Source organism: Berghia stephanieae, chromosome 5 (genome assembly GCF_034508935.2).
Source record: "Berghia stephanieae isolate SIO BIC M18660-M18661 chromosome 5, UCSD_Bste_1.3, whole genome shotgun sequence".
In the NCBI taxonomy this organism is placed as follows: domain Eukaryota; kingdom Metazoa; phylum Mollusca; class Gastropoda; order Nudibranchia; family Aeolidiidae; genus Berghia; species Berghia stephanieae.
The window spans coordinates 33,219,505-33,229,504 of record NC_088364.1 but is presented as its reverse complement, the minus strand read 5'-3'; the positions used below and the strand labels follow the sequence as shown (position 1 = coordinate 33,229,504).

The following is a 10,000-nucleotide window of genomic DNA, read 5'->3' as shown; positions in this document are numbered from 1 at the left end:
AATCAGTTGTTAATCTTCACTATCGTACATATCAAACACAAACTAGCATGTAATTAGCTAGCAAAGAAACTATAAGACAAAGATATAAAAATATTTTCAATTAATAACAAATAGAAAGAGGTCGTGTTAAATTTTGCAATAAATCTACCATTACGTGCTGATAATATATCTAGCTTTCATTTTTTATTGGGAAAAATATAAACTAAATCTTCAAACTCCTATTTCAAGACTATATTGTATTGAATAGGGAAAAAAATTGTCTGGCTCAGATTTTTTTTAATGTAATAACACCATGAACGATATTTAAGAAAAGAAAACCAACAAAATTATATTCTGAAAATCGACAAATTATTGTTGGATTCAGATGAAATGCTTCCGCTTTAAAATTTTTTGATAAAGTTTTGGTTTTTGTCTACATCGGAATGTCATTACACAGAATGAAACATTTTGATATCGGTTTTTCCTTAAAACTTTTAAAACTTCAGTTTCTTGTTGTTATCAATCATTTTAATCGATGTAAAATGTCAGAGCGATAGAATACAGAACATCAGTTGAGTTATAATTTGACTCACTGGTCTAATTGGCCTTTCACTTTTCGATCAACCAAATGCTATGCATTGACTGTTGACATTTCTTTGTGTAAGGTTTATGTACTTCTGGATTTATTCTATTTCTAAAATTGGTCGTAAGTCTCAAGCTTTCTTTAGACCAATCAGTTGTTAATTTCCACTCACCATTATGTATGAAACACAAAATATGTAAAATTAGCTAACAAGAAAACTATAAGCTTACGTCATATCCAAAAAGTGGCAAACAATTGCAAATGCCCATTTCACGCTATAGAAACGGGGATAAAACTCTGGCTCCATGAACCCCATAGCTCTGAAAGCCTACCTAACATTACTTTTTAGAGAAATTTTCAAATTCATTGATTTATACATTCTTTTGATATCAAAACTTCTTTCGACGAAAGTAAAGGACTTAATCATAGCTCTGTCATTTGTGCCAAAAATCTTACAACTTAATAGACGGAATATAGTCTTAACCATTCCATATTCTCGTGAATATTGCTGTAACTAAGCTTTTATAAAAAGAAAGTCTTTTGTTAGTGGTTATCTGAAATGTCAATGGTGACACAGCCAACAGACAACCGATACTCGTCTCGTCATAATATCGTTATGAAAAATAGCGTCAAAAGAATCTTTTCATACAGAATGTCACATCCTGTTTTTTAAAGTTTATAAAGGTTCTGAAAAGGTTTGAGAACGCTTCTACCTTTGACCGTCTTTGTAGAACAGAACGTGGGAGGATTTTCGGTGTCGGGGTATTGATTCTTTTGCTTCAACGTGAATTTCTTAATATGAGAAATAAATCAAAATTAAAAGTGATATGCAATCATCAAGGGTCAATGATCGATGGGTCATCAATGTAAACATTGAGAATCTTCTCATTGTTGTAATCGCTGACGTCGTCGTCGTCATCATCATCATCATCATCATCTTCAACAACAACAACAACAACAACAACAACAACAACAACTACAATTAGCAAAATAGCAACAGCAGCAACTGATGTCTTATTACCTATTCATCATCATCATCATTGCCTTTTTCACCCTGGGTCAGGGTATAGGCCACAGACAAACAGTTTCCATCCTTCTCTATCCTGAGCCAACTTTTTTATCTCATTCCAGGTCTTACCACTTCTCTGTATATCAGCTTCTTTAATTCTTCTCCATGTTCCTCGTGGCCTTCCCCTTGATCTTCTGCCCTGAGGGTTCCAGTCCAATACTTTCTTTGTTATAGTTGAGTCATTCTTTCTAAGCGTGTGTCCAATCCACCTCCATCGTCTTCTTCCTATATCCTCTCCCACTGGTTTCTGCTGTGTTCTTTTCCATACTTCTTCATTTTTTATTCTATCCATCCATTTTATTCTGAGTAGCTTACGCATGCACCTGTTTACGAAAATCTGTACCCTCCTTATACATGCCTGTGATGCGTTCCAAGTTTCACATCCATACAGTAGGACAGACTTCACGTTTGAGTTGAAAAGTCTTAGCTTTAGTTGAAGGGAGATATCTTTAGTTCTCCAAACTCTGTTCAAAGATGTGAATGCAGCCTGTGCCTTTCCTATTCGTGCTTTCAACTCTGCTTCCGTGCCTCCATCCTTGTCAATTATACTTCCGAGATAGCAGAAAGTGTCTATATCTTCGAGTTCCTGATCTTTTACTTTGATCTGCTCCCTTTGACGCGTACCTATCCTCAAGACCTTTGACTTTGCAGGGTGAATTCTTAGACCAATTGATTCCGACAGGCTGTTTATAATTGTGGTTTTTGCTTGCATCTGGTCCTGGGTGTGGGACAAAAGAGCCAGATCATCTGCAAAATCCAGATCATCCAACTGTGTCCAGGGGGTCCACTGTATCCCATTTCTTCTCCCTTTGGAGGTTTCCTTCATTAGCCAATCAATGGCAAGGATGAACAGGAATGGAGAGAGCAAGCATCCCTGCTTGACACCAGTCTTAATTTCAAAGCTGTCAGTAAGCTGATCTTCATGTACAACCCTGCAACTTGATCCTTCATACATTTCCTTAATGAGGTTTACTATCTTTTCAGGGAGTCCATAATGTGCCAGAATTTTCCACAATGTTGCTCTGTCAATACTGTCGAAAGCCTTCTCGTAATCCAGAAAGTTGACAATAAGAGGAGAGTTCCATTCTATAGACTGTTCTACTATGACTCGCAGAGAGGCAATCTGGTCGGTGGTTGAACGGTTTTTCCGAAAACCTGCCTGTTCGTCCCGCAGTTTAGCATCTGTTGCATTCTTAATTCTCTCTAAAATAATACGGTTGAAAACCTTTCCTGGGATAGAAAGAAGAGTGATGCCTCGATAATTATTACAATTACTGAGGTCCCCTTTCTTTGGAAGCTTGATAAGATGTCCTTCCTTCCAATCCTTTGGGAATATCCCGTCATTCCAGATTCTCTCAAATAGTGGGTGCAGGGCCTCAGCATTTCTTTTCGCATCAACTTTTAGAGCCTCCGGTGGAATCTGGTCTGGTCCAGCAGCTTTCCCCCTTTTCATCTTGTTAATGGCACCCACAATCTCTGCTATCGATGGTGGATCACAGCTAATTGGTAGCTCATTCCTTGCAGGCAAAATTTCTGGCTGGTTGTCTGGTGGTGGTCTGTTCAGAAGGCAGTTGAAATGTTCCCTCCATCGTTCAGATTGAGCCTCTTTTCCAAAAATAGTTTTCCCATCTTTGTCTTTGACTGGTACCTCTGGTTTCCCATATTTTCCAGCAAGTGTCTTGGTAGTTTGATAAAGGATCCTCATGTGTCCTCCAGTCGCTGCTGCTTCTGCTTTCTCTGCAAGTCTGTTCATGAATGCTTCCTTGTCTTTCTTCACAGATCTTTTGACTTCCTTAGCTATGGCTCGATACTGCTCTTGTGCATCCAGTCTTGAAGCCCTTGTTCGGCTTGCATTCACTTGTTCCTTCCTTGTTCTCCTCTTTTCAATAAGGTCCAAGGTGGTTGGACTTATCCATTCTTTATGTTCCGATTTCTTTACCCCCAATACCTCGTGGCAAGTTGTTATGTAGACTTCCTTGATCTTTGCCCAATGTGACTCTACATCTATGTCCTCCTCGAGCTCAGTAAGAGGTTGGAATCTATTACTCAATTGTAGTTTGAATTCCTCATTCTTTTCCCCATCAAGTGCATTCACCTCGAATTTTCTTCTTGTATGTGATCTGGCCCCGTGTTTTCTGAGTCGGAGCTTAAGCTTTGCCAATAGCAGGTGGTGGTCTGATCCAACATCTGCCCCTCTCCGTACTGTCACATCTTCCAATGAACGTCTGAATCTACGAGAGATACAAAAATGATCAATCTGATTCTCTGTCACACCATCTGGTGAGACCCAAGTTGCTTTGTGGATCCTCTTATGGGGGAACACTGATCCTCCAATCACCAAGCTGTTGAATGCACAGAAATTTGCAAATCTCTCTCCATTATCATTCATTTTTCCCATGCCATGACGTCCCATGATACCTTCATAGCCTACGTTATCCTGTCCCACTTTTGCATTAGCATCTCCCATCAATATGTTGATGTCTTTCCTTGGCAACTTGTCAATGACTTGTTGTAGCAGACCATAAAATGTATCTTTGTCCTCATCTGTTGCATCATTTGTTGGGGCATAGATCTGTACAATGTTCATGCTGATCTTCTTACTCCGTGTTGTAAAAGACGCCATGATGATCCTTTCTCCGCATTGTTCCCATCCTCTCAGTGACTTCTGGGCAAACTTGCTTAGAATTATTCCTACTCCCTGTGTATGAATCCCGTCCCCTCTCCCTGAATATAAAATCTTCTCCCCAGACTTGAGGTGTTTCTGTCCGGATTGTATCCAGTGGGTTTCGCTTACTCCAAGTATATGCAGCCTGTATCTTCTCATCTCAGTCACAACTTGAGAGCTTTTTCCTGCTTCATACATGGTGCGAACGTTCCACGACGCAATTCGAAGCTGCTTGTTTGGCGAAGACGTCATCGGGTCAGCAGAGTCCTTTCGGCTTTGTCTGTTGTCCTTCATAAATTCTGTAATTCCAGAAACTCTTCGGTCGCCCAAGCTAAAAAAAGGATTTAGTTTGTCTGTCTGTGTTTCTGTAACGGTTTGAGTTTAACGGAAAGGGGTGTTAACCCTTTGCCAACCCCCAACCTGGAGGACCAGGTGACTCAAAGATGGGGGAATCACACACCATTAGTCGCCTTTTACGACACGCTGGCTTGGCGTTGGGCTATTCTTGACCCTCTCAGTTGAGGGACCCCGGACACCACACGGGGATTATTACCTATTATTGAACTTAAATATCATTTCTTATATTGTTTGATTGGTGTTTCTCTGAAATGTTAACCAAATGCTTGAAGTGCTTAAGATCGTCAAATTAGTCATTATGTCGAAAGTAAATTACATGTTAGTTAACTAGCTGTATATTTAATGCTAAAGACACAAGCATAACCTCCTCTTCTGTGGCCAGTATGGATCTGATTTACTCTTTACTAATTTCAAAGTAATTTTTTTTCAGATCTTTATTTACTTTAAAAATGTTCCTCTTTTTTTCTTCTAAACAGGCATGGGACATTACTGCCGTACTTTTAAAAAAAACACGTAGTTATCCATTAAAAATTTTGGATAGAAAATCGACCTTCAAGGTTGGCAAGATAAGGGACATTTTAATAGATCGATATTATTTAAAGGACCAGTTTTGGGCCAAATTTTAAAATACATGATTTTTTTTTTGGTCAGAGTAAGAGAGATAATTTAATTTTCATTTCATTCGACTTGTACTGTACGTTTTGTCCGTCTACAGTCTACATACACTGGAATCTGAAAGATAATATTGTTATTTTTTAACAAGTTACTTATTTAAGCATTATGTTTGCACTCTATGCAATTATTTATATATCTTTATGTCTCTATTTACGTATATACAAGCCACCAAATTATGAGGTCGTTAAATCATTGAAACTTGCTGACTCTTCCGGAGATTGACTGAAGACAGCTCTCAGATGTAAAATTCTCATTAGGAAACACGGACGCAAATGTATTCGACTTAACCAACAAACATTTGCTTGCTGTGTCTTGACACTAGCAATGCTAGCAATCAACGGTATTGGCTCAATATTTACGACCGGTCTTCACTACAGCACTAAATCTACAATGTTCGTGCGGCCACCCCATCAGGATGTGTTTGACCGGTGACACTTTTCGATTCTAATGGTAATTATATTAGCATAAGGTCAAGGTCGTCATTGCTCTGTTTGGCATATTATATCATTGATCCAATCAACTCATATATATATATATATATATATATATATATATATATATATATATATATATAAATACTTCTTAAACTATCTATTTATAGTATTATAAAGTCATCTTCCCTTGCGTTGAATGATACTCCGTTATACATTTTGTTTGGTCCTCTCCACCCAACTTCCAAAGGAGTAATGTTTTTTTTTTCTTCTTTTATTCACTTCGGGAAAAAGGAAAATGTCGATACCTCATTGATAATAGTAAGTCCATTTTTTTTCTTAAAAATCGGCATTTCTCCATGTCTGTAAATAAGACTGCGTATTTCATTGAATGTCAATGTCATCTCTGTGTCGCAGTTCATATTTTTTTATGTTATAAAAAAGTTGATTCAGAAAAACAAAGGAATTTCAAAGACAGGGAGAATCTCGGATCGTTTTACTACCTAAACAATAACGATTGGTATTGATTTATAATCACGGTGACGTTTACATGGAAAACCTTTACGAATTTATTGGAAAATACTGTAGTTATATGGCCAGCTTTATGATTTTATAACGTATTTTACATTAATAAGTGTCTAAGTATATATATATATATATATATATATATATATATATATATATATATATATATATATATTAGATAATTGTATAGCGCATACCTTTGCTGATTGTATAGAGTATATCGTTATCACGTCAATTACTGACTGAGAAACTAGAGAAAGACCTAACATTGTCTGTCTGTTCCCTTTCCTTTTTTCCCGTTGCTGAAGCAAGGTCAAGTGCGTTTCTGACAAGATATCGGCTTCTAAATTAAAAGAGGAAACTAACGCAATTCTCATTCCCCGGGTCCTCTGTCATGCCTTTGTGTCTTTTAGTCTCGCGAGACTTTACGTACCACACCGTCCACACTATCTCAATGGCCTAGTTGCACTCTTGTCACCTCTTCCCTTCCAATTCATTGTCTCATGTTTTCTGTCTACCGGTACTTCAGTTACCCTATAGATTATTCAAATTAGCTCTCATCTGAGGAAGATGGGGTTTTCTTCATCAAAATAGATTTTATTTTCTCTCAAAAAATGCCACACGTCTTATATATACATTATCTACCAAATTCAGTCCCTGACTTTGTGGACAAAGAAAGATTACGATGACCTCTCCACACGGGACTTGAATCTCGGTGTTTTAAGGCTTGCTTAAAAAAAATGGTTTTTGTGATTTTGTGAATTTTCTTCACTCATCGAGCCCGATAAAAAGTATTGACGTGTGTGCTGTCCTCTAAAAGTATTCACTGAGTTGGTTACAACTAAGGGACATAATGTGTAATAACCGCATTCACCTAATAACACATATCTTTTTTATTCACTATTGTAATTGTAATATCGCCTAATAGGCGTCATTTCCTGTCCTACATGTTAAATGTTGCTGTTGGCCAGGGACCCCTTGTAAAACGCTTTGAGCACATTTAGTGAATATTGCGCTATATAAAAGCTCATTGTTCACTTTAAAGGCTGGTTATGTTTTGTTTTTCTTCACAAGAGTACTTTTGAAAACATTGATCCCAATGTGTTGATACTTTTGAATGTTGGTTTAAATTCTTGAAATCTAAACAAACACCCCCTTTGTGAAAGAATATGAATATGCCCCAACTACCAAAAACATTTGACAGGTCTCTTGTCTGGCTTTTAATGGGGAGGTTTAAGGAAGGTTGAATTTTGGAGACTATGTTTATCTTTTTTTTTCTTTCTGGTTAGTCTCGCGTCATATCAGACAATCATACACATCTTTTCAGTATATTATAACAAACAGTATATTATAACAAATAAATACCACCAGGCACATCAACGGTGTACAAATATGTAGGTCTGACATCTGAACCCACATATGGGCCTAGTTTAACATTGTTATAATGGACAATATTTTGCGTCATTTTTAGAGATTTCAAATGCAACAAGCAGACCATAAAGAATTGACCTGCAAATAAGTGCACGTCGGGCTGAATGATATACGGATTTGTAAGCACATGTTTTCGAACATTAACAAGAAAATTGGGCGTTAACATTTAAGAAGAAAAAAAAAGAAAAAATAACTTGACTTGTTACGACATAACTCAGAAATGTGTTTACTTTCAAATTTAAGTGTTTCTGTCAGGGAGCAAAGAGGGGATGGGCTATTAACTTTTTTTAGCCCCACAATATAGAGCATTTTCCACTAAATGTGCTCAAAGCGCTTTACAAGGTATTCCAAGCCAACAAGCAGAACTGAAAGTTTATTGACGCTTACAAGTTGCTAAAACGATTAAATCGTTTTTGGCTGGACAAACGCAAGGCTGATACTAGGCCTTTTACTTGTCATTGGGAGATACCGTGAGGTAAGAGCCTTTTCCAAAGACCCAATCATTATAGGCTTACATAGGGAGGTCAGTTACCGAGTGCCACACCAAAAGCTCACATAGACGCACACATAAGCTGCCTAATGGGATAATAGGGTACAAAAGTGTGATAATGATGTCAAAATCTGGTTCCAATCTCATTGGAAGATTAAAACCACTCTTCCAGAGGACAGGATACATACCTTGTGCAATTTATCTTCAGGTTTCAGAGTGATGGCATCTTTTTTTTTCAACTATATATATTGTCACTCACATTATGTGGCCGAGACGTTCGTTTCTGTGGGCTTATTCCACGTCCTCAGTCGGCGTAATGTCCGAAGAAAAAATTCTTACTCCATACGAGGTGCTTGTATGTGTACTCTATATTAGCCCTAACCATCATTAACGAGCACTTTCGTACCTACGAGTACCCACCAACACTCATATATATATATATATATATATATATATATTATATATATATATATATATATATAATATATATATGCAGGTCGTCGGTAAAAAAAGCATCCTGCTTCGCTCTTTTACGACCAATAATGCTAAGAATCTGCCTATATGTCCTGTTACTAAAATAGTTATGTCACCTCAATATTCAGTATGTAACCTATTCATTATTCGTCCTTCAAAGGACTGGTCACAAACACACTTCCAATGAGTTTGGAACCAGAAGAGTAGAAGGTGTGACTTCACGACTGCGAACAAAAAGGTCTACTTCGCAAAGTCAGCGTTTCATCTTAAATTGAAATACCGTGCGCCAAATTTATCAGTGTGAATTTAAAGGTAAAACAGAAAAAAGCGGAATGGAATTCTTCCAGTACTCAAAATTGATATACAGTCTAAAATGGGTAGCTGCCCATTAATGTTCAGAGCTTTAAGGAGATTTTTTAGATTGATCTTTAACAAATGCTCATTTATGGGCATTTCATTGACACTTTTTTGTGAAAATATTAAAGAGTTATGTATAAACAGTCACAGGCAAAGCAAATAAGAAATCAATCCCCCCACTACCCCCCCCCCCTAACCCAACCTCCCCCCGGTCCATTAATAAACCTTCTGTTGAGAGAAATGGGCTAGGTTTTTATTAACGTATTTTCCCTTCTGATTTGTGTGACATTGCATCATACATAATATTTTTTATCAATGGCTCACGATCACGCTTCATGACATTGGCACATCTTTTCACTTACTGCAGCTCATTGTATTTTGCAATGCCTGGCGTCATAAGTTCCTCCCTGGCGAGTAGGAAACTGCCGACTCCTGAAATAGGACAGACCTTTAAGGGATACTAAATTATTCACCATTGCATTTAATCTAGAGTGACAAAATATACATAAACTGATCTATTATAGAAAACGTAAAAATAGTTCAAATCAGGCTTTTTGCCGAAAACAGCGGAATCCGTTGACATTTTGTGTGACTGGCTGTCATTCACGATGGCGCCCTCTAGAGCACGAATGATGTCAATTGTCAATGTTCCATCATCCAACAGATGCACGCACTAGACTGGCAATCCTATTTCAATTCACGATTGGTATTTGACAGGCTTTAGGGACACGACGCATTCTTTGTCGATGCAAGCAATTTCACAAGTGACATAATTCTTTATTCAAATCTAAAGCCCAGTTTTGAAAGTCGCCCTAAAAGATTAATATAACATTGAATGCCCCCCCCCCCCAATTATAGACCCCACAAATAGGTTACGGCGTTTGTTTCTTTATATAACAGATATAATAGATAATATTTTGTGATCAACGAGTGGTTATGTTATAGAAAAAAAAAACAATTTTAC

General features: G+C 37.4%; 2 protein-coding genes across 15 annotated transcripts in view; one reads left to right on the top strand and one right to left on the bottom strand.

Moving 5' to 3' along the window:
* Nucleotides 1–10,000, bottom strand: part of LOC144972788 (uncharacterized) — a 160,525-nt gene that overhangs the window by 72,428 nt on the left and 78,097 nt on the right. The window lies entirely within an intron of this gene.
* The window catches only part of LOC144973925 (uncharacterized), a 25,526-nt gene that overhangs the window by 8,017 nt on the left and 7,509 nt on the right, over nt 1–10,000 (top strand). The gene's annotated exons all lie outside the window — the stretch shown is intronic.